This window comes from Mustela erminea, chromosome 11 (assembly GCF_009829155.1).
Source record: "Mustela erminea isolate mMusErm1 chromosome 11, mMusErm1.Pri, whole genome shotgun sequence".
Classification (NCBI taxonomy): Eukaryota; Metazoa; Chordata; class Mammalia; order Carnivora; family Mustelidae; genus Mustela; species Mustela erminea.
The window spans coordinates 87952165-87977490 of NC_045624.1; the positions used below are offsets into that span (position 1 = coordinate 87952165).

Sequence of the window (25326 nt, forward strand, 5' to 3'; positions counted from 1 at the left end):
GAGGGGCCGCGCGCCCCACCAGCGCCGCGTGCCGGGGCCGGGAGGCTGCGGCGAGCGCGCGCGTGGAGGTGCTGCGGCACCGCCGCCTCCGCCGCTTCGTGCGCCCGGCGGCCGGAGCCCGCGTCCGAAGAGCCGGGGCCTGCGGGGCTTGCGGGGCTTGCGGGGCTTGCGGGGCTTGCGGGGCAGGGCCGGCGGGTGGGCTGGCCGGGGAGAGGCACTCCCCGGGGCCGGAGGCGGGGAGGTCTTCCCCGCAGAGTGGCCGCCAGACGACGGAAAGTTTTTTGCACGCAGCCCTTCCAGCGTGTCCTTCCCTCGCCGGCTCCCCGTCGTCCACGGTGAGGCGCCCCCCACGGAGACCCACCCCCACCGCCGCGGCCCAGTGAGGGGAAGCGGGGCAGGGTTTTCCCCCCTCCCAGCATCCCAAGCCCGGGAGGGACCCCGGTGATGACCTCTCCTGCTAGCCACCACTCCCTTGTCCCTTTCTCTCTCCTGTCACGGCGGACCTTGGGACCGTGGAGGATTCCGCGGATGCCTTTGGGAGCTGAGACCCGTGGGTAGATGGAAGTGGTTCTAAAACGCAGGTGAGTTTGGGGCAAGGCCAGTTGCCTACCCAGCTCAGTCAGGCTGCGGGACATTGCAAAGCTCAAAACTCAGGGCCGCGGTGCCCCCAGATGCTCCGCGCGATGCGTGTCTCGGGCTCTCCGCGAACCCCTGCGCAGACCTTGCTGCAGGATCACGGTAGCGGGAGAGCCCGCTCGCCGCACGGAAGACGCTGCTTACTGGCCCAAGCCCATGGAGCAGTTTCCAGCGCTCCCTACCGTGATTCGACGGTGGCCGGGATTAGCGTTTGCAACCTAGGCCAGGAATCGGACTCCTGGGAGCATACACTCCAGGCGTAACTGCTCTAGCCAGTTGGAAAGGATGCGTTAGATTTCCTCTGAATTTTGGGTGTTTGACGCTTTAATTGAGATTTCTCCTCCTCTCCCTCGGGGTAAGCAGCAAAGGCCTTAAAAGGTCTTCTGGTATTGCTTTCTCTCTTTTGGAATCCTTTCCTTTACTAGGAATTACCTAAAATAGATGGAACTCCCCTACTATCGATTTCATTTTCCCCTGTACTCTTTTAGTTCTTACCACTTTTGTTTCTGCCCTGTGGCTGAAACACACTGATTTGAGGTTTTTCCGTACTGCGTTCTATCCTGCCTATGCCATCTATCTAATGTCCCTGCACTTGGCATGCTGTACCTCAAACCAGGTTTAGGATGAGCAATGAAGGAGGAGCTATGGATTGGTTGTGGTATTTGTGGGAATGGGCTTGTGTTTCATCAGACCCAGACAAGTTTGATTTGCCTCTGCTGTCTTTGGAAGGGTTTCTACAAAGGAACCACTAAGTGGCTGAGATGCCAGGGAGAATTCTCATTTTAAGAATTGGTGGGTATTAACAAAGATGTGTTACTTTTTGACCTCTTAGGATATGCTAGACACTGTGCTTGACATTTCATTCCAAATATCCATCCATCCATCCATCCAACAAATATTGCCTATCATGGACAAGTGCCTTCCACAGAGGAAGACAAATGAGACCTAGCCCCTTGTATAGATGCAGTCTGGTGGTCTCTATGGAAGAAGGAAAGTGTAAAACTTATCAACTCCTTGGAAAAACAAGACAAGTGCCCAGCGACTGGCCAGAGCAGTGAACCGTATGGTCTCACAGAGCTGCGCCTTTTCATAAGAGGAACCAGATTCTAGTTTGGAATGACCAGAAAAATGTGTCACAGAGAAGATGGGATTTGCTCTGCACCTTAGAGATTGGGGAGGATGTATCATGGTAAGGTGAAGACTGGTTTCGCCAAGGGAAGGGGATCGATGGTATTCATGGAGGTTTCAAACTGAGCACAAGCTTGGTGTGTTTGAGGGGGGGTGAATGTGGTTTACCTGGGATGATGAGTTATTATTGGGGATTTGGAAGTATAGTTAGGCCTGGGTCAAATTATGGAAGGCACTGAATGCCCACCTAAAGAGTCTGCGTTTTGTTTGACAATGGGGAGCCCCTAAAGGGGCTTTCTGGTGTGTAAGGGTGAGTAGAAAGTGTGATTTAGAAAGGTTGTGGTGCCCAGGACTTCTTGGATATGGAAGCAGGTTAGGAGTAGTGTTGCAGTATTCGTGGTGTGAAGAAATGAAGGCCAAATGAACTTTGGTGGTCCCGTACAGGTAGAGGAGGGGACAGGTGTGAAAGACTGTGAAGAGAGCGCCTCATTGAAGGGTATGTTGTATGACTGGGTTTGGGGAGAGATAGAGCTCAGATGCCTAGGTAATTAGATCCTAGAACATCTTCCCTTCCCCAACTGCTTCCTTGTTTTCCTCCCGCTTGTGTGTGTGTGTGTGTGTGTTTGTGTGTGTGTGTGTGTTTATTTCTCTATTGCATGTACAAGGGAAGATGTGGTAGGCAGCCTCTAAGATGATGCCAGTGATTCCCACATCCTGGTATTGACGCACTTAGGTGATTCCCTCCCCTTCAGGGTGGGCTGGACCTAGGGACTTGCCACTAACAAACAGAATATATCAAAACGAATGTGATGTCACGTCTGAGGTTAGGTTACAAAAAGACTGTGGCTTCTATCTTGTTCACTCTTGCTCTTCCTGGAAGCCCCCTGCCATCTCATGAGCCACCTTATGGAGAGGCACGGGAGCATGGAACTGGGGGAGGCCTCTGGCCAACAATCAGTGAAGAACTGAGCCCTTGGTCCAACAGCCCATGAGGTGCTGAATCTTGTCAATAGTCATGTGAGTGAGTTTGGAAGCATATTTTTCTCCAGCCAAGCCTTGAGATGAGACGACAGCCCTAGCCCATGCATGTGAGAGACCCTGGGGCAGAGGCACCCAGTTAAGTCGTGCCTGGATTCTTGACCCCCCTAAACTATGAGATAATTAGTGTTTGCTGTTTTAAGTTGTTAAATTTGGGGATAACTTGTTGCATAAGAATGCATAACTAATACAGAATGCTTTGCATATGAAATGATGAGATAACAAAGGCAAAATTCCTTGGTCCTCATTTGAGCTTCCTGTGAGTTGTCTACCATCCTTGCCAGCTTGGTGGGACTGGTTTACTCTAGTATCTCCTACATGTTGAGTTTGGTAGTTTACCTTTATCTCTGGGTACTCCAGTTTTTTGCTTTTTAGACTCAATCACTATTCTACGGAAAGAATTCACCAATGACAAGGTCATGATGTAACTGTTAGAAACAAGTCCTTACTGATCATGATGCTGTTGCACTGGTGCCCTTACAACCCTGCCATCCTTGAGGTGTGTGGAGAGTAAAGTGACAAAGGGACTTGAGCCCAGTGGTTGGGAGCTTCTAGAAAATTCTCTTCTCTCAGGGGCCATTTTGAACCACCCAAAAAACCAAAGGTGGCTTCTCTGGAGGAGTCAGGTCACCTCAGTCTCAGAGAAATAAGGTAGTGGTCCAGTATTTTGTTTTATGTTTTTACTTTTATTTTATTTTAATTTTTTTTTGGTCCAGTATTTTAATATGAGTTTACACCCCCGGCCAAGTCTCTCAAGTTGAGATTACTTCTACAGAGCACCCCTAAGCTGGCATGACATCCTAAATATTATTCCCTTCTAGCTGGGAGCATTTGGGTTTATAACATAGTAAAGTAGGGGCTGGAACCTACAAGCGGTTTAACATCTCTACAAAACTGACGTTGGCTACATTGCGTGTTTGACTGATAATCAGAACGTGTGTGTATTACCGCAGTTAGACTTCTGGAGTATAATTTGCGGTTTCTACTCTCAACTTTGCCCAGTGTCTCCAGCCACTCTAGAGATCATAATACCAACTTGGTGAAACTCTAACCTACCTATGACTTAGTAACTGGAGAACATGGCTGTCAATTAAATTATACCACTGGGAGCCCGACAAGGAAGGAAGCATTGCTCATCAGACCACTAGACTTTCAGACTTGACTTTGGATGAAAACTGAGGTCAGTCAGGAATAGTATTTGGGTCAACACGGTGCGTAAATAGTGTTATATACATGTCTGTACTTACATATCAACTATACATATGGCAAATTTATGGTAGACTTGAATTCCTTCTGGTAATAAAGAGTTACAAATACTGATAGTGGCAACAAGAATCCTACACATTCTTAATAGGTACAAATTGACCCACAAAACAGTCACTGAAGGCATATTAGTATCATGTCTATGTGATAAAACTGTCTAGCAAAAGTAGAACACTTTCTTCTCTTCATGATTAATGTTTGGGAAGATAAAAGGGGTATAAATATTTTTATTGTTTGTTATCTTTCTTAGAAAAATAACAGTGGTTGATTTAATTAAAAAGGAGACGCTAACATAGACCAAATAAAGAAATCCGTTCCACAGAGACGGCCGTGGAAAATACCTGTGTAATTTGAGTACCACCTGGTTCGGGAGAGCGGTGCGTCTGATCCACAGCCTGCATTCACTTAGTCTGATTCATGTGCTGTTTTACCTCATTATTGAAAAGAAGAGAAGAGGTAATATTAGCTCTCTCATTTGAGGATATTAAGCCCCTGCTGGGGTCGAGGTGCTTGCTGTGTGTGCACCTTACTTCCTACCTAGACTGTTGGGGGGAGCTCCCTGGAGGGGACGAGGAGAAAATGACATTCCATTAGAATGAGGCATCCCTGGAATTGTTTGATGTTCTTTGTCTTAATTGAATCCATCTATCCCATCTGCCACTCTTCTCTCTAAATTTATTTCCCAAACCCACTCTCTCCGAGCATTGTAATGGGGGGGGGGGGATTTGTTACGTACGTTGTTACCTTTTATAAGAGCTCACCGCAGCTGGAGAGCAGGTGTGCTGTCTCTGTCGCCTTGTTAGACAAGGTTGCCTGCCTCTTCCCTGCCCCTCACATGTCGCCAGATCAAAGGGGATGGGGAGAAAAGACCCCCAGTAGCAACGGGAGTAGGGAAGAAAATAGGGATTCCAGGCTTTGGGTTATTGGTTTCCATATAAGGCCCTAGACATGTGTCTGGTTTAAATAACAGGGACTTTAGTGATAAACGGAACTACAAAAACATACAATTTGCATTCTGACTCTAGCAAAAAGGTCCATAACGGGAATGCGTGGCCTTGAGGGACAGCTGCCTGGACAGCCCTGGCAGACTCATGGGAGGCTCTGATGTCTCAGGGCTTCCTGGAACCCCTTGGCTGCTGCAGGCTGAGGAGGCCTCTGCTCCCAAGTGTCCCTTGCTCTTCCTCAGGAGTCAGGAGAAAAGATAGCATCTCTTTGGCATCATCAAATTTTTAAAAATTAAAAAAAAATTTTTTATAAGATTTTATTTATTTGACAGAGAGAGATCACAAGTACGCAGAGAGTTAGGTGGGGGGGGGGCAGGCTCCCCGCTGAGCAGAGAGCCCAATGTGGGGCTCGATCCCAGGACCCTGAGATCATGACTTGAGTCAGAGGCAGAGGCTTTAACCCACTGAGTCACCCAGGCACCCCCAGAGAAATCACTTTTGGCCCTTCATCTAAATATAAATATAGACAAACGTTAAGACTCATGTGCACTTATTAATTGGAGCAAAGCCCAGCCCCCTGACCTCCCACCCCTCCAAACTCACCGGTTCATATAGCTGGGGAGGCGGAGCAGGGTGAGCGCGGGCTTGAGATCGGCAGGTGGTAAATGAGAATTGCTCTTCAGTCATTGGCTTGAGAACCCTTCTTCATCCCACCCAACCTCAGTTTTACAGTCTGTTAAATGGGTACCAAGGCTCTTCTCTTCAGATGGTTGTGAGGATGAAGTGAGATCCTGGCTATGGAGCCCCCAGCCGAGGGCCTGGTGCACCGTGGAGCACTGTAATTGTTTGCTATGATTATTACTTTAGCTACAATGCGTTGTGTAGACAACAGCGGCTAGTCCGAAACAGGCTGATCCTCTGACGCTGGGAGGGCTCCTGTGGTTGCTTCTGACCATCCTTCTATTTAGAAAGGAAACCAAAGCTCCTGTTCCTTTGTATGGGCCTACTGTCCCACTTCCACTGGCGGAGACTTCTGTCAGCAATCTTATGCCTGAAACTTCATTTGATGTGGACTTCAGGGCTGCGTGCATACCCCTTTGTTCTGGGGAAGGCCCTACAAGACTTTTCTGTTCTGCCCAAATTCCATGTGCCTGGAGGCAAAACTGCTTTTGCGCGCCCGGTAAATACTTGTCCTGATAATAAGCCGAGTGGGGTCTCCACAAATTACTTCCTCCCTCCAAAAGCAATTTATTGTCAATATTATATTCTAAAGGTTACATGTGGATGTATTCCCATGAGATAGTGAAAGAGTAATGATAAGGAGAAAATTCCTTTTGAGTATTTCCTTCCAAAGTGGACATATCCCTGGTCCCACGTCACTTCCATACACCCCAAATCTGAAAGTGGTTGTCCAAGCCATTCTCTAGATGTCTCTCTGCTGTCTATATTTATCATTATAGACATAGATGGTATTGCCACATGTTCTTTTGAACACAAACAGCATCATTTTGTGGAGAGATGGGGTTTGTCCCTGGCTGAGAAAGAAGACTCGCGTGAGCTTTTAAAACAAGATCGACAGGTGCAACAGACTGTTTTGTGAATATTTTTCTGTAGCAGTTTTCTTTTGTCACACATAATGACTGCATGTCATTATAGGTAGAAATACCTCCTTTTAAACTGCTGCATACTATTCCATAAGATGTTCTGGAGTCTGTTTTCCTAGTGATAGGCATTGAGGTTTCTGGTTTTACAAAAAACAGAGTGGTCAGCATCTTTATTTTTAGATCTGCTTCCTGGGCACATGAGGGAGTATTTCTACCTAAAAGTAGAACTGCTGGGTGTGTGCATTTTAAATTTTCGTAGGTCTGCCAAAATGTCTTCTGAAATAGCTGATTGATTCTTGCTCCCACTAGCAGCGTAGGATGGGCCCATTGTCTCGTGCTCTAATTCCTACCCAAAGTTTTCAAACATTTTAATTTCGCCAGTGTTAGGGTAAAAACATATCTTGTTTAAAATTTGTGCTTCCCTCATTTCTGAAATACTTTTGAGGATTTGTTCTTATGTCCATTGTATTTTCACTCTGTAAATTGCTGTTAATAACTTTTGATGATTTCTTATTGGCATTTTCAGATCTTTTTATTGACTCTTAGGAATTCTCTATACATTCTAGATTGATAGCTTTTGTCTGAAAATAATGTAATTTTCCAGCTTGATGCTTGTCTTCTTTTAACCTTGTGTGTGACGTATTTTCTATGTATATGTATATATTTTTTAATTTGGTTGTAGTTAGGTGTATTAGATTTTTTCCTTGAGGCTTTTTGTCTTTTGTGTCTTGCTTAAGAAGACCTTCCCAAGGTCACAAAATATTTTCTTACATTCTTTCTTTATGCTTTACAGGTTTTTGTTTTTACATTAAGCTCTTAGATATTTTTGGTTAACGATGTGAAGTAAAAACTTAATTTTTGATCTTTTCCCAGTTACCAATTTCCCCAGGCGTATACCGAAGAGCTTAGCCTTTCTTTCCACAGAGATCCTTCATATACTCACTTCCCAAATACAAAGGTCTGTTTCTGAGCTCCCTTTTCTGTTCCACGGTTTGGCCTGTTTTTTCCATACCAGTCCACAGTTTAATTGCTCTTGTTTTATAATATGTTTTGGTGGTGTATCAGGGAAAAAATGTTTCTTTTCCACTATGGACTGAGAATCCGCTGTCTTGGTCTGTTTGGGTTGCTGTAACAAATTACCACGGACTGAAGGGCTTAAAAACAACAAAAATGTCTTGCTCACAATTTTGGAGGCTGGAAGTCAGGGACTGTGATGTTGGAAAATGCAGTGTTCAGTGAGGGTGTCTTGGTTCATAGACAGCACTTTTTTACCATATCCCCACGGGGTAGAAGGGGCGAGCTAGCTTTCTAGAGTCTCTTTGATAAAGGGTTCACCTTTACAACCCACTTTTCTCCCCCAGGCCCCAAAGGCCCTACCTCCTGACACCATTACCTTCAGGAGTAGGATTTCAACCATATGAATTTGGTTGGGACACAATGATTCAGACCACAGTACTCTATTTCTTGGGAAGTATTTTTTATTCCTGAGAAACGTGTTATAGGTATCATTGTTCAACAGTTGTCATGGGGACATCTCATGGCAGAGACTGGGCCATGTGAGGAAGATCTTTGGAAACCTGACCTCATGCCTATTTCATGGCTACTGTAAAGTTTGGGCCTAATGGCCACAGCCAGCTTGGACTCTTGGGGAAAGCCTCCCCTAAGGTGATTTACCAAATATCTTAGCCTTAAGAAAATGAATTTTTTTAAAAGATTTTATTTATTTATTTGACAGAGAGAGCAAGTAGGCAGAGAGGCAGGCAGAGAGAGAGGAAGGGAAGCAGGCCCCCTGCTGAGCAGAGAGCCCGATGCAGGACTCGATCCCAGGACCCCGAGATCATGACCTGAGCTGAAAGCAGTGGCTTAACCCACTGAGCCACCGAGGCGCCCTAGGAAAATGAATTATTGAGAAATTATCCTTCCAACTATCTGAAAAGGCCAACCCCTGTGGTTAGTGGTTGAGACTCTATGGGGATATTCCCATCTGTCAGTCATTCCAGGGTGAGAAGAAGGAGCCATGAGCACTAGAGGCTGAAGGAGAGGGTCACAGACCTGGGAAGAGGGCTGAGCTCTCCCCGGTGTGGGGAGCAGGTAGGTAAGAAGAGCCTCCAATGGGCCAATTGCCGGGCCTGGTAGTGTCCAATAGCAGACCCCTTCTGGGATGACCTGGCTATGAGTCAGGAATCATTCAAACCCAGTAACCAGTCATAAGGCTTTCTGTGTTGTCTTTACTTTTGCTTCCATCAAAGTTTTAAATGGCCTGATCTTAGGTAGGGGCGTTGTGGAAAATTGAGTCCTATCGCCATAAATGTAAGGTTATGTGATCGCCATAGATATAAGGTTGCAAGTTGCTAGCTTTCCTTCCTGCCAACCCTGTGTGGGAGCAACACCATTTTTTGAAAGAAGATGGCTGTTCCCACACCCCAGGAAGTGGCTAGGCCCAGAGCAAGCAGGGGACAGCCCCCAGCAGTTCCTAACGCCTTTCTTCTAGGCCCAATCCGATACCCTCAAAAGGAGGAAATCCTGAAAATGAGAGGCCAGAGTTTGGGTGATCTTTATATGACAGAAAATAGAAGCCTGGTATCCTTAAGTTCATCAAACAGTCACTGTGGAACTTAAGAGTACAGACCAGGTCTCTGTCTGGAGGCCTGCTGACTCACAGATGACTACGTCCCAAGAATGATACTAGGGCTAAAAAGTGCCATTTCCATATAGGTCAGTGCTTCTCAACCAGGGTTGATTTCACCACTGCCCCTCCTCACTCCAAGGATATCTGGCAACGGCTGGAGACATTTGTGGTTGTCCTGATGGGCTGGGGTGTACTACTGGCATCTAGCAGGTACAGGCTGGGGATCCTGGTAAAAATCCTACCATTAGGTGAACGGGAAGATTTATCCAGCCCCAAATCCTAGCGATAAGATCCAGAAACCCTGATGTAGGACAACCAATTGCTAGTTTCCTCTCTTTCTTTTTCATTTCCAGAGAATGAATACCTAAGCCCCAGCAACTTCGTTGCCATAATGGGCTTCCTTCCTCTCACAGAAACCAGTAATAGTACGGCAGGGCTGTGAGACCCATCGTCCATCGCTACGAGTTAAATCCTAGGTTTTTGCCCTTTCAGTGCATGAAAGCCAAATTATATTATTGGATGAATTGGTAGAATCAAAGGAAATGGATATAGTTCTTATGCAATAATCAAGTAATGTGGTTGCCTCTTTCTCTTTGAATCCCTTATAGATCATGGCTTACCTATTCTATGGGGAAAGTTGATCAGTGCTAAGACACTCATGTGAGGTAGCTCTTATTATCCCCAACTTATGGATGATAAAAGTGAGGCACAGAGTGGAAGTAAAGCATGGTGCCCTCCCTCTGGTTTCTTATATTCTAAAGTTATCAAACACCTGGCCTTGGCCATTGCACAGGTTGTGTACTGCACAACGGTGCCACTTTTAAGGGAGCACCATTCTCAGGACAGACATAGATTTATTGTGACAATATTCTAGGCAGATGGCACAAAAGTGGCTTGTTCTAACAAAATCAGGACTATGAAGCAATTTTCTAACAGAAGTTAAGTTTCTTCAGGAAAGTACACCTCTCCCTAATGCTTGTGAAAGCGCTAGATGGACTAGCAGCAAAGAAGGGGGTTATTGATGACTCTCTCTATGTTAGCAGTTCAGCTGGGAGCTGTGTGGGAAATAGAGTGCTTTGCGTGATGGAATAAATAGAACAATCTTGCTATCTAAATGTGCTTGTTCTGTTATGGTTTAAGTCATCCTAAGCTTGGTTTGAAGGGGGAGACATTGACATGTATATCAGTTTATAAATTTGGCAGCAGGAGGTGCAAAGAGTGTCGTTTCAATTATGGATTGATCCATGATTGATTTACCAACGTCAATCAATGGCTCCTAGGGTGTAATCAACACCAAGAGATGGCAGGTACTGGACCCTTAAGAGAATGGGGGCAAATGTTGCAGCATTGATCAGCTGACGAGCTCCAGGTAGGCCCCCCCACAGGGAGCATCAAATCCAAGTAAAATACTGTAAGGTGGGAATAGCTTTTGCCCGTTGTAGCTACGTAACCATCTCTGTAACACACAGACTCCACTCTCTGTGCTTGACTTTGTTCTGAATCTTCAGTGTGTGCCATTTCATGGTGCTTTTAGGGAGGAAAGGCCTCACCAGTTGCCTCAGTTGAGAAGGCTTTAATTTTTCTACCTATGCAAAACCTAGGCATTCACAGACTCTGGCTCAGCCAAAAAAAAAAAAAAAAAAAAAAAAAAAGTCTTTTTTAATGCCTAGTAAACAGTCAAGTTTGGGTGGGAGGTGGGGTATGTAAAGGAATTGCAACCCTCATTTCATAATTGGAATGAGAGAGGCTGACAGACTGGCCTGGCCTGGGCCTGTGCCAGATGGCACAGACTGAGTAGCTGCTTTCACCGGGGTGGAGGGAGATGTGTGTGTAGTCAATGACTGGAGAACGGGAGGGCTTGGGGCAGAGGAGAAATCTGAGCTGGGAAAGATTGGGGGGGGGGAGGGTCTTGAATAGCTGGTGGGCAGAGCATGCACTGGGGACAGGGGCCTTCTTCAGTGAGAGCCTCAGGTCACATAGACAATAATTCCCTACAACAAAGCCCTTAGTGGAAAATAGGCAAGTCGCAAGGGGATTCGGAAACAGGAAGGGTTTGAAAGTGTTACACAATGTTTCCAAGATTAAAATCTACAGTATGAGATAACTTGAGTATAATACTGTGTTCTTAGGCAAGTGGCAGATTTCTTGGAGAAATACTTTTTGTCAAGAATGAATCTCTAGGGGCGCCTGGGTGGCTCAGTGGGTTAAAGCCTCTGCCTTCGGCTCAGGTCATGATCCCAGGGTCCTGGGATCAAGTCCCACATCGGGCCCTCTGCTCGGCAGGGAGCCTGCTTCCTCCTCTCTCTGCCTGCCTCTCTGCCTACTTGTGATCTCTGTCTGACTTGTGATCTCTGTCTGTGAAATAAATAAATAAAATCTTAAAAAGAATGAATCTCTAAAACGAGGGCTCTGTGGGCAGGAGCTCATTAGGTAAGAAACTTGAACTTTTCAAGATTCTTTAGCCATCTGGCTGGCGTGTTCAGAAATGGTACCTGATGGTGCTGATAAAAGGGATCTCTGTGTTCATGGTTTACTCTAATATTCCAACCCTGGGTCGTTATCAAAGGCAAGTTAAACAGATTTTTCATCCCAAGTAGGATGACCACATGGCTGAGTTTGCCTGGGGAGTCCTGGATTATGCAAAATTATTAATAGCTTGTCCTTCTAGTCTCAAAAGTGTCCTGGTTTTGGTGATACATTATATGGCTGCCCTAATTCGAAGTGATTCATTGTGGACTTCTTTTGCTTACTCTGCGAATCCTCAGTGACCAAAAGGGATGCCTCCGCCTCAAGGATATTTGCCCCCATGTGCATTCTGTCTTTTTGAAATGGTTGTATTTTTACAAAGCATTCAGAAGAAAAGCAGCATAAATGACTTAAACCTAGAAATCAATGTTAATATTTGGTAGACTATTAGAGTAATACTCATCTATTTAACTATATCTATACCTTTCATATATTTATATATTTTTAGATCCCAATCTCCAAACTAAATGACTTTACTTGGAATAGCATTCCATATATACATATATAGATATGGATACTACATCAAATTGTATATTTAGAACTGTATAATAATGTAGTCAACATAGATAAAACCACCCTTTAAAAATAATCACTTTTTTTAAAAAAAGATTTTATTTATTTACTTGACAGAGATCACAAACAGGCAGAGAGAGAGGGGGAAGCAGGCTCCCTGCCGAGCAGAGAGCCCAATGCGGGGCTCGATCCCAGGACTCTACCCTGGGATCATGACCTGAGCCAAAGGCAGAGGCTATAACCCACTGAGCCACCCAGGTGCCCCTAAAATGATCACTTTTAAAAAAAGATTTATTTAAGGACTCCTGGGTGGCTTAGTTGGTTAAGCGGCTGCCTTCAGCTCAGGTCATGATCCCAGTGTCCTGGGATCAAGTCCCACATCAGGCTTCTTGAGCCTGCTTCTCTCTCTGTCTCTGCCTGCCACTCTGTCTGCCTGTACTCGCTCTCGTGCTCTCTCTCTCTCTCTGACAAATAAATAAATAAAATCTTAAAAAAAAAAAAAAAGATTTATTTAAGAGAGAGAGAGGGCCTGAGCAGGAGTGGCAGAGGGAGAGGGAGAGAGAACCTCAAGCAGACTCTGTACCGAGCACAGAACCCAAAGTGGGGTTCAGTTTTACAACCATGAGATCACGATCTGAGCCAAAGCCAAGAGGCTTAACCGATTACACCAGCCAGACGCCCCTTTAAATAACCACTTTCAAAGATTGTGTTGTCTTCTAGTGAATGCCTGTTCTTAAACTAATATATTTAATTCCTCAATTGGGGGCAGTTAGATTGTTTCTTTTATATATTTTATTAACAATGTTATAAGAAGTGTTTCTTTTTTTTTTTTTAAGATTTATTTATTTATTTATTTGACAGAGAGATCACAAGTAGAGAGGCAGGCAGAGAGAGAGAGAGAGAGAGAGAGAGAGAAGCAGGCTCCCTGCGGAGCAGAGAGCCCAACACGGGACTCGATCCCAGGATCCCAAGATCATGACCTGAGCCGAAGGCAGCGGCTTAACCCACTGAGCCACCCAGGCGCCCTATAAGAAGTGTTTCTATAGCTAAATCTTTTCTCACATTCATGGTTATTTGGGATGCTTTCTTATAAATGAAACTGATGGTAAGTCAAAGGGGCTATGTATTTAAAATTTTGAATATGTCAAACTTGGCCAGCATGTGGGAAAATTCCTACTCCCTACCTCATCTGTGGTGTATCTTTCTTTTTTCATCTTTCAGCCCAACAGGAAAGAATTTCATCTCTTGTTTATTTCAGTTGTATCTCTGATTATTGATTTTTTAAATTTATTTTTTAATAAATCACTTATTTTTCTACTAGAGTGTACACCTTTCTCTTATTGAATTATGAAAGCTCTTTATATATTAAATAAATTAAAGCTTTGTGTTACGAATTGTAAGATTTTTTCCTGATGTACTATTTGTCTCTTCATTTTATTTCTGGCGGGTTTGTGTATGCATGTGTGTATGTATGGATTCAGAAGATTTTTATACAGTTACACCTATCAGTCTTCTCCTTTGTGGAGTTATATACTTTTTTAAAGGACCAAGTTTTCAGGAATTAACCCGTGAAATTTTCATAATCTGATCTGTTTCAAATTTACCAGTATGGTCCTTGTATTAGTTGAGCTGCAATTTTGTTTCCATTTCTCCAGTTCAGGCTATCCCCCAGATGGGGTTCAGTCACTTCACAAACTCACAGATAAGTTATGCAAGTAGGAACTGGTGATAAGCATTTTCCTCAACCACAAAACATGTATGGCTCCCTTCATGAAAAGCTGTAATGGGAATTAGAAAGGACCAGTTTGTTTAGATTCTTTGTGGAGTGAATCATCACTGTCCCATTGATATGCTTTATAATTGCACTGGTGTGATCTCAAGACAGCTGTGGCATCAACCCTAAGTTCTAGTTACTATGCAAAGAAATGCCATGGCCCGTCATAGCTCCCCCAAAGCAAGCAGCTTTCCATGGAACGATGCCCCTGGGCTTCATGGCAGCATTACTTATCTGATGGGGAGGGCATTCTAGCAAATGCACATCTTGTTCTAGCTGGGACTGTTGGGGGTGAGCTTGTCTCTGGGCTTCTCTTCTGGCTTGCTGGGCTGAACCACATGTGAGCCTCAATTCCTTCTTCATTTTTCAAGTTAGACCTGTGCATACTACTCTCTCTCCTTGGCCCTCGCCCTTGCCTGCTTGGCCCTCTCGGTGTTTATTCTAGGGAGCAGGGAGAGAAGAGAATCCTCTTCCACTTACATACCTCAGGGAAGTCCCTTGATTGTCCTCAACCCCATTCCCCATTTGCCCAGAGCCCTCCCGCAGGGTGATGGAGGGGAGGACTTGAGCTCCACTGAGGGCTGAGTGTGACATTGATGATCACCATCACCATGATAATAACATAGGGTGACTGTCTCTGTTCTCAGCTGTCAGAGCGTTTCCCCTGCTCTTTAGCCATGAGGACTCCAGTGACCAGCAGAGGCAATCTTAGGATACCAGACCCCACCAACTGACACTTTCTCTAGAGAACCCTATCATGGCGGGAGTGTGGGCATTGGGACCAAGGCCATATACCATAGCAAGTCTTTGCTGTCTGGTTTTGTCAGACCCTGCAATACATGCAGGGTGCCTGGGTGGCTCAGTTATTGGGTGTCTGGCTCCATCTCGGGTCATGATCCCAGGGTCCTGGGATAGAGCCCCACATGGGGTTCTCTGCTCAGCCGGGAGTCTGCTGCTCCCTCTCCCTCTGCCTGCTGCCCCCCCTCCCCTGCTTGTACATGCTCTGTCAAAGAAATAAACTCTTAAAAAACCATAATACATGCAATTACTGTAGACTAACCTGCTCCTGCCCACAGGGAATGGGGGGTGTGGTGCTACTCTGGGAGCCAGACCAGGGCCTTGAAAATAGTTTTTACTATGGAAGGACCCTATTATGGATCTGAGCAGCCCCTTCCCCAGAGGCTTTTAGATTAAGTCCATCAGGGGTCCCCTCAGTTTGGGAAAGACACACCCATTTCCTTTCTGCCTTATCAGTGCCCTTTGGTCTCTCCATATTCTCTTATCCAATATCTCCAGAGCCAAAGAACTAATCTGGCCGCAACATAATCCTCCTCGGAGTGCTGGAGAGGGAGAGAAACCAAATGTGAGCTCAGCTCAAACTGTCTTCAGTGGCCAAGGCTCACTCGTAAATAATTTTCGTCTTGTTACCCATTCACTAATCATATAGCCTCCCGATGGGTATTGGCAGCATGTCAGAGGTAGCTCACTTATGAAAAGACGCTACAGTTTCCAAACCCATTCTGGCTCTTCATGAATCTGGGAATTGGGGAAGCCAGCTATACTAAAGGAACTATAGGCCCATGTCTTTCTCTCTCTCTTTTTTTTTTTTCCTCCTTTTGCGGGCTGAGGTGGGGTGTGTTGGAACAGAACAACATCCATATGTTTATTCATTGAGGAAACACTGAGCCTTCCTCTGGCAGGCACCACCAGAGGAGCGGGAGAGAGAAATCCTGGATACGTAATGGGTCCCCATTTTGCAAAGGCATTTCTCAGAGTCACTAATGACACCTGTAGGGGGGATGAATGGTGGCCCCCAAAGACACGAGGTGCTAATCCCCAAGACCAAGGCGTGTACTACCTATGGGAGCATGTGGTCAAGTCTTACAGATGTGACTGAGTGAAGCATCTTGGGTTGGAGAGATTATCCCGGCTTATCCAGCTATGCCCGAAACGCCATCACCTGTATCCTTTTAAGAGGGAGGCAGAGGGAGATTTTACACAAAAAGGGGAGTAGGTGATGCAAAGATGGAACAGATAAAAATTTGAAGGTGCTGGCCTTGAAGATCGGGGTGATGCAACCCCAAGCCAGGAAACCGCAGCCGCCACCCAAAGCTACGAGAGGCAAGACTCTCTCCTAGAGCCTCCGGAGGGAGCCCACAGCCCTTTGACACCTTGATTTTGGACTTCTGGCCTCCGGAATTATGAGAGAATAAATTGTAGTTGTTTTAAGCTCCCAAACGTGGTAATTTGTTACACAGCCCCAAGAAACTAATAAAACATCCTCGCATATAAAACGGGGACAAGGATCTAGAGGACAGTTTTCAGACTGGTGGCGTCACAGGCATCTGAAAGTCCGTTTATTCATTCCCTCGGCAAATATTTATTGAGTACAGTTGTTCCAGGCATAGTAGAGAGAGAATAAGGCTGACTGTGTCCCCACTGATACCAGGGTGGAGGGAGGGAGCAAGTAGTAAAGAGGTACATGAGGAACATGAACCAGGTAACTTGAGTTTTCAATAAGTGCTTTAAAGAAAACAAAACAAGGTGGTGTGGAAATGGGGAGGGAACTATTTTAGATTGGGCAGTAGGAGGGCCTTTCTGATGAGATAATCTCAGAGCTGAGCCCTGAATATCAAGAAGGAGTTACCATCTGGACGAAGCTTTCTAATTGGTGGGAGTTGTAAGTGCAAATGCCCTGAGGTAGGTATGAGCTTAATGTGCTTGAGCTTAATTGTGCCCAGAAAGACCAGATCCTCCATGTCAGCATGGAGAGCCACATCTCACAGAGGGCTGTGGGGTTCTGTTGAAGGCCCTGTCCTGTGCAGTTTTCTTTGTTTGTGACTAAATTAGAAGTAAACATACGAGTCATAAATCAAGTGTGGGTCACATGAGCTGGTAGGACTTATATTTAGTTAGATGTCAGGGATTGGCTTTTAAAATATCTTGGCAGGTGTGAACAAAACTCTAAAGATAAAATTTGACAGGGACAAAATATGAAATTACTTGCCTTAATCAGTACTTGTGTGAAGGCCCTGAAAGTCAGTATCAGCAAGCAACCTGATGGTGAAACTCCTTTACGGCTTTTTATGGCATGGAGGACAGCTCAAGAGAGGAGGCAGCCACGGGGCTGTTTCTGGAGCACTGAGTGGGCATTACATTTTACGGGGCCACAGAAACAGTTTATTCATTCATTCATTCATTTAAGCAATGAATAAATGTTTGGTGGACACCTATGTACCTGGCACTGGCTGGGCTGTGGGGAAAAACCACTGTATAGGATACAGCATTTGCTGACCTCAGAGAGCTTCTAGGAAGAAGAGAGACACTCTAGATTTAATTATGTAACTGCAAATCCACTGTCTCCTCCCAATCTTCACATTTCTGGCTAATTCTCACCTGCTCCTTCCACATCATCCCAATAACAACTCCCAGTCAGTCTGTCCAGCTCGCCTGGACGTCTTCCAGGATGCCACCCTCCCCACCCAAGTCCAGCCAAGCCTCAGTTCCCATCAATTCCTATCTTTATTTCTGCATTAAAATTTTTTTCCCAATTATAAACTGTGGTAATAAAAGGGCAAAATCAAACATCACAGAACTATGCAACACAGAAAAGAAAAAAATCCCCTATTAATTCATCTTGCTTCCCCAGAAATAGCCACCATCAAGAGGTTTGTGCATTTTCTCCAACTTTTAAAAATCTAGCTGTCTTTTATTTACAAAAAAAATAAAATGCATTTTTAAATTTTTAAAATTTAAAAATGGAACCATAGTCTTTTAAATTTTTTTAGCTTGATCCGCATGAATACAAGAAGATCTACCCTATTTTTTAAATGGCTGAGTCATACTGCATTTTATGAATGTACCACAGTTTAGTGTCTTATTGATATGGGTACTGTTTCCACTTTCCACTATTATAAACATGTTACCACCAAACTTGTTCTGCAAAACCTTCCCAATGAACTGGTGGGAGTGTTTCTTCCTAAAGGATGAGTCCCTGGAGGTGGGAACACTGGGGCGTAGGGTCTGAAACATCCAAATGACAGTTGTGGCCATACTTTACAATTCAGGTGGTACCTGAATGACAGTGCACGTCAGAGTGCATTTTTATCAATAATCATAATCTTTTTTCTCTGACAGGTGGGAGACAATCCTATATTGTTTGCAAGAACCATGTTTGGCCTACAACCAAGATAAAGGATATGCAGACATATGCAGGTCACCTGTGTATGTCAGAGAGGCCACAACTGCTGAGGCCTGAAATTAACCAGGCGGGGGGTGGTGACAGGTGACCACAGCATGCTGGGCAGTTCACACTGCACGTACAAAGGCCCTGTGGTGAGAGCATGCCTGGCCTGTCCATGGCATCGGAAGGGTTCTCAGGGAAGCAAAGAGCAAGGAGCGAGGGGAAGAGTGAAGAAGAGGCAAAGGCTAAACTCTGCAGGGCCTTGAGGTTCATCTTATGGATTTTGGATTTTATGCCAAGAGGAACGGAAGCCAGTGGAAAGTTTTTGAACAATCTGACATGATTGGACTAGCATTTGGAGCAGATTCCTCTGGCTGCTGTGTGGAGAACAGATGAGGAAGAGGAGAGACTGGAAGCTAAGAGAACACGAGGTAGCTTTTGGCTTCCAGGTAGGAGATAGTGGTAACCTACCCCAGGGCAGAACCTGGACTCGGGTGGAGGCCCAACAGATGTACCCTAGAGAGAGTGGCTAGACTTTGGAGGGACCAAGACGGAACAGGGCTCGATAGGAATGGATGGGAACTGAGGCTTGGCTGGGCTTGGGTGAGGAATGTGCCATCCTGGAAGATGCCCAGGCGTGTTGGACAGACTGACTGGGCGCTGTTACTGGGATGATGTGAAAGGAGCAGGTGAGAATTAGCCAGAAAAGTGAAAATCAGGAGAAGACAGCGGCTTTGCAGAGCCATCTCGCTGCAGTTTCCCGTGTGCCCACAGCTCCAGCCCACAGGCTGACCCTGAGATTCTGCCACGCCGGCCACAGGGGGCCTGGGAGAGCTCCGGAGCCCCAGCTGTGATGTGGTCTGGTGTGAAGCCTGCCCGTGACGGGATGGTGCCAGATGGAGCGGATGCTGTCCTTTGGGGGGTGGCAACATCTGGAAGTAGGGACACGGGAAAGGTCACATGAGGGGAGGGCAGAAAGTGGGAGTCAACAGGAAGGAAGAAGGGACGAAGAGAGGAGCAGAGGCAGAAGAGGTAGAAGGATCACAGAGCACGGGGAGGACTGGCGGCCCCACCTGCCTGTGGCTGGGGAACAGAGCCAGTCTTGCTTGCCCAGCTGTGAGGCTGATTCTTGGGAGGACCCCAAACAAAGCACTGACCTTCTCAAAGGCTCTGTTTTGTCCCCTCGACCATGAAACAGATGCCACAATATCTTTTTGTTCGGCTCGAGAGGATTGAAAGGCACATGAGAGAGTGAAAGAAGGTATTTGCAGCCCAGGAGACCACTAGAGAACCAGTATCTAGATTCAAACCAGGAGAAATCTACAAATCAATAAAGAAAAAACAGCCAACCGCATGGACAAACGAGCAAAAGACTTGAACAAGCGGTTACTGAAAAGAGATAGAGCATGACTCAAAAATACATGGAAATACATTCAACCTCCTTAATGAGGGAAATCCAGTGAGGCTCCACGTGCAACAACACAGACGAATCCTATAAACACAGCGTTGAGCACAAGTAACAAGATCAAGATGAATGCATGAAGTAGGAGTCAATGCATTTAAAGTTTAAAAAGAAAACTACCACTAAAACTATAATTAAACACTTCATGTGTCCATCAGATTTGCGAAATTTGAAAAATCCGTTAATACCAAGTGCCAGTGAAGAGCGCGTGGAGAACCAGAAATCTCAATGCTGCTGGTGGGAATGTAGATGAGTATAAGTATTTTGAAAAACGCTTCAGCATTATCTAGGAACCCGAAGGCTGACGTGTTGCGCAACCCAGTAATTCTATTCTTGGACGTGCACCTCTAGGAAGAACGTCTTATATATAAGCTTGTCTATAACTTTGTCCATCACCTCATGCTAGAAACAACAGAAAGATCCATCAACTGTTCAATGAATACATAGACTGTGAAATATTCACACAGTGGAATACTATACAGCACCAAAAAATGAATGGGCTATGCTAGGGGGAACAACATGAATGAATTTTACAAACACAATGTTGAACCAAAGAAATAATGTGTACTATATGATTTTACTTTAAAATTTATAAATTGGGAACACTAAACTCTATATAATGGAGATTATATTGTGTAGCATATATTATTGAGCAAGCTATCAAGAAAAGCAAGGGAGCAATGATCACAAAAGTTGGAAGGCTGGTTGTTTCTGGGGAGCGGAGGGTTCTGGGATAGACAGGGATACTTGGGGCCGGGTTGGGGGCGCTCCTGCAGTGTTTGGAGGTCTTTTATTTCTTGACCAAGGAGGTCATTATCCTAGTGTTTGCTTTGTGATTGTTCATTATGCTGTACATTTGTTTTGAACACTTTAATCTAAGAGTATTTTATTTCACAATTTAAACAGGTTTAAAAAAAAGAAAAGATAGCTAACACTTGTAAAATGCTTGGCACAGTGCCTGGCCCATATTAAGAGCTCAACAGATGGCAATTTTATTTACTGTTATAACCCAGTTGTTAGAGCTGCACTGTATCCTAAGCAACCTTCCAGCTCCTGCACTCAGCGCCAGTCTCCGTGAGGCCTGGCTTTGAGGTGGAGATTCTGGACCCCTCTGGTTCCCAGAGTGGCCTCCTGATAAATCTCATTGCTTCGTTCAGCCCTTCTCACTGGATGTGCGGTGGTTTACTGGACTGCCTCAGACTCTACCAAAGTGTGCTGCCAAATTTTGGCAAGCGGTTAAACATTTTTTTTTTTTTTTTTTTTTAAGTGTCTCTGTTGCTAAGCAATTCCAGAAAGTGAGATTGCTGAACTGAGGGCCATGGGACATGGCCTACAGCCATAGGCCAGCCTGCTGGCTGGTCAGAGGTCGGGAATTAAAGGCGGCCCCTGGCGGCAAGCTGGTGCCAAAGAAACGAGGACGCGCTATTACTTGACCTGCAGAGAGTCTATCGGCCACACCCAAAGAGGGCTGATTCAGGTGACCCCAGGGTAACCGTGGGTGCCGTTTAAACCCTTCAAGCGTGTGGCCCCCAAACCTGGTATTCCACAGAAAGGTTGACTGCCCCTGATTTAAAGGAAACTGAGATGTCTCTGCTCCTTGCATGCCGAATAATGGAATCCCCATTCCATGGTTATGGGAAGGGTGATTGTGTCTAAAAGCGAATTATAGTAACAGCTAATAATTATGGGGTGTTCATCAGATGCCAGACACGGGCTAACATTTCAACTATTCAGGGCCTTGCTGTAGGTCACGCAGCCGCTGAGGGCTGGGACCAGGATGAAGGGTCCTTCTTACTCTCTGGTCCTGCAAGGAAGGCACAGCCCAGTGTTTAGAAATTACATTGGGTGGTGGGGTTGGGGGCAGTTTGGTACCCAGAAGCCAAAAATGTCCTAACAGCGAAATGGGGAGTTTTAGGGCCCAACACATTCTCTCCCTCTAAGCAGAGGCAGCAAATATGTTTCAGAAGAAGTTCCTGCATTGGATGGCAGGTTGGACTAAACGACTTTCAAGGTCCTTTCAAAGACGCCGGAATTCTAAGTTTGGGTCTTGGTAGAGCTTCCCATAGGGGGCTGCGCTCTACGCTTATTTTCATTTAAAATAGAGGAACCTCCAAAGTTCAGTGCATACCCCGACGTGTAAGCTATTGGAGCACTTTCATGTGGATGTTCATGAACTTCGTCAGAACTGCTGAGGCACGGGAAAATGATTTTCCCTCTGGGGTTGTTTTCTTCTAGTCTTTGAGCTGACAACAGTTGTAAAGAGGCTTTTTGACCGGCAACGAAGTAGCTTTCTTAGCTTTAGAAGCGAAAGAATTTGCATTCAATGCTCTCCCACACTTATTGCTTTAATTCCAGAGAGGTGCTGATCTTTTTCCTCTGGGCTCTCCCGCTGCCCCACCTACGATCTGCACGTGTTGTGTGAGGACACCTGTGTGGTATTGGGAGGGGGGGCGTTGGAGAGCATTGGGGCTGTTTAGAATTGGCCCTTTAGAACCGAAATGGTATGTCTGGCTTTGTTTCCAGGGTTACAGAAACTTTTCTGGCCTATTTCCATGACTGTGTCCAGTGGAAACGCATTACTTCCTGCTTTTCAGACTGCGCTGCCCCCCTCCAGGATAATGGGGGCGTACGGTGGCATCTCTAGCAGAAGGTGGCTTTTGTTGAGCCTTTGCCGTTACCTGGTGAAATCGGCTTTGTTTTCTTAAGTAGTTTTAGGTTCATAGAGAGTACAGTGTTCCCAGCCCCCCTGTGCCCACACACGCACAGCCTCTCCCACTCACTGCCAACATTCCGGACCAGAGCAACGCCTTTGTTACAATCCACGAACCCAAAGTCCACAGTCTATGCTATGGCTCACTCCTGGTGTTGCGCCTTCTCTGGGTTTGGTTGAAGATATAATGAAATGTATCCAGCATTCAGAATAATTTCATTTGCCTAAAAATCCCCCACGCTCCTCCTATTTAAATCCCTCCCTCTCCCCAACCCCTGGTGACCACAAATCTTTTTACTGTTTCTGTGCTTTTGCCTTTTCTCTGATGGCACAGAGTTGGCACCCTATGGTCCGTAGCCTTTTCCGATGGACTTCTTTCACGTAGTCATATGCATTTCAGATTCCTCCATGTCCTTTTGTATCTTAATAACTAATTTCTTTTTAGCGCCGAATAACCCTCTGTTGTCGGGCTGTACTATAGTTTATTATATATCCATTCACCTACTAAAGGACATTTTGGTTGCCTCCAAGTTTTGGCAGTTGTGAATAAAGCTGCTATAGGCATCCATGTGCAGGTTTCTGTAGAAATGAGTTTTTAATTCGTTTGGGGAAACAACAAGGAGCATGATTGTTGGCTAAATGGAGAGAGTGTATTTCATTTTGAGAGAAAGTGCCGTGCTATTTTCCAGTGTGGCTCTACCATTTTGCCTTCCCATCGGCAATGAATGAGAGTTGCTGTTGTTCAGCATCCTCTCCAGGATCTAGTGACGTCATGTTCCGGATTTGGGTGATTCTAAAAGGTATGTAGTAGTTTCTCATTGATATTTTAATTTGCAATCCTCCCATAACAGCTGTTGAAAATCTTTTCATGTGTTAATTTGCCATCTGTAGAACTTTTTCAGGGGAGAGGTCTCTCCCTATCTTTGGCCCATTTGAAAAATCATGTTGTTTGATTTCTTATTGTTGACTTTTAGGAGTTCTTTGTATATGTTGGCTAACAGTCTTTTAACGGATGTGTCTTTCGCAAGTATTTTCTCCCAGTCCGTGGCTTGTCTGCCCATGCTCTTCAACGTACACTATTTTAACAGCGATCTGCTAAATGTTGTATGAACATATAAGATATATTTAAGATAGAATTTCATGTTTTTAAGTTGCTTATTGGGAAGTGCCCATTTCCTGGATACAGAAGGATCCCCATTGCTTCTTTTATTGGCTCTTAGTGAAGATCTTATGTGGGAAACACTCCAGAGAATTAGTATATTTGGGAAAGTTGCTTAGATATTATTTAATGTGCTGAGAGCTCCATGATAAATTATACTGCGGTGGCTTATATATAGAGAAGCCTGAGACTCGGACTTGTCTGAACAGACAAAATGTTAATTAGCACTCTAAGAAATGTCAGTGACTGATATTTATATATTCATGTACTGCTTTGAAGATACTACCTCACTGATGTTGCACAGTGACTCATCCAAGGAAGAAACACGGCCATTGGGCCCAGGAGAAGAAATGGTATTCTATTTGTCTGGTCTTTTTATAAAATTTGAATTAGTTGAAAATATTTAACTGAAGAGGATCATTTCTGCAAAGTATAGAGTCACAGATAATACACCTCACATGACCTCCCATTTGGAATCGGCGTTTGCTTAAACTGAATTACATAACGTCAGCAAATGAATGCACATGCTCTCACTTCAATCAATATTACACAAAACTCTTCACTGTAGTTAGGCGCAGACAGACAAACCAACAGAACAAAACGGGGCCTGAAACCCCAGTGTGGACTGATGTTGGCGGACTCAGTCTAGACGTACTGGATCAGCACTAATTCACTGGTGCCAACGCCATCTTGGAGCATAACATTCAACTCTAAATTGTAAATGAAAAGGAGATTCAAACATTTAGCAGAGAGTGGAACAAAGTCTAGGGAGACAGAGTCATTTGTTAAAGCAGAACCACGAGCTGGATCCAATATCCAGGACAGATGCTCTTCACAACTGGTCCATTCCCAAATCCACGTGTGCCATTCCTCGGAGAAAGCCAGAGACTGAGAGCAGACAAGGCAAGAAAGAGAGGGGACAGTTGTATCTGTGAGCAGGAAGATATGCCGGCTCACCCAGCTGTAGGCCCCTCTTCGTGGTCTGGTACAAGTCCTCTCCAATATTGCCCAAGCTGCGAGGTTCCCAAAGGCAAAAATTAAAACACAGGAACTGCAGAATGTTAGTGAGGATGTGGAGTCTGCGGCCGGGGCTCAGGCTGGAGCAAGGTTTGTGGGTGTGAGATCTCCACGGGCCTGGCCCCCAGGCTCAGCTCTGTCCTTATTAGTTACATGACCTTGGGCCTTGATTTCTACCATTCGCAAAACCAGAATAATAATTTCTTCCATTCAGTACCATCGCAGGGATGAAGACTAATTTACGTCAGATACCTGGCTCATAGCAGGGGCTCACTGCATGTTGGGTGATTTAAAAAAATCATCCAGTCCTTATTCCATGTGTTTAATGAGTCTGATGTAAGGAACGGTCAGAGGCACTTTATTTTTATTTTTATTTTTAAATATTTTAATTAATTTATTTTGACACAGAGAGAGAGATCACAAGTAGGGAGAGAGGCAGGCAGAGAGAGAGAGAGAGAGAGAGAGAGAAGCAGGCTCCCTGCTGAGCAGAGAGCCCGATGCGGGGCTTGATTCCAGGACCCTGAGATCATGACTTGACCCGAAGGCAGACACTTAACCCACTGAGCCACCCAGGCGCCCCAAGCTCAAGGCATTTTAAATACACTTCTGTTTGTACAGCTTCCTTCAGAAATGAAATACTAATATATTACTTCCTTAAGAGTATTGGTAAGTATATAGCTACTAAGATGTTTTTTGTTGCAAGCGGCAAAACCCTCAATTTAAATAAGCTTTAACAATAA

At 45.2% G+C, this 25326-nt stretch overlaps 1 long non-coding RNA gene across 1 annotated transcript; it reads left to right on the forward strand.

The window, feature by feature from the left end:
- The first annotated feature begins 16 nt into the window (after nt 1-16).
- On the forward strand, nt 17-25037 carry LOC116569352. The gene is made up of 3 exons (XR_004276992.1): nt 17-581; nt 1469-1825; nt 24999-25037. It is a non-coding gene; the product is annotated as an uncharacterized LOC116569352 (long non-coding RNA).
- Nucleotides 25038-25326: the final 289 nt, after the last annotated feature.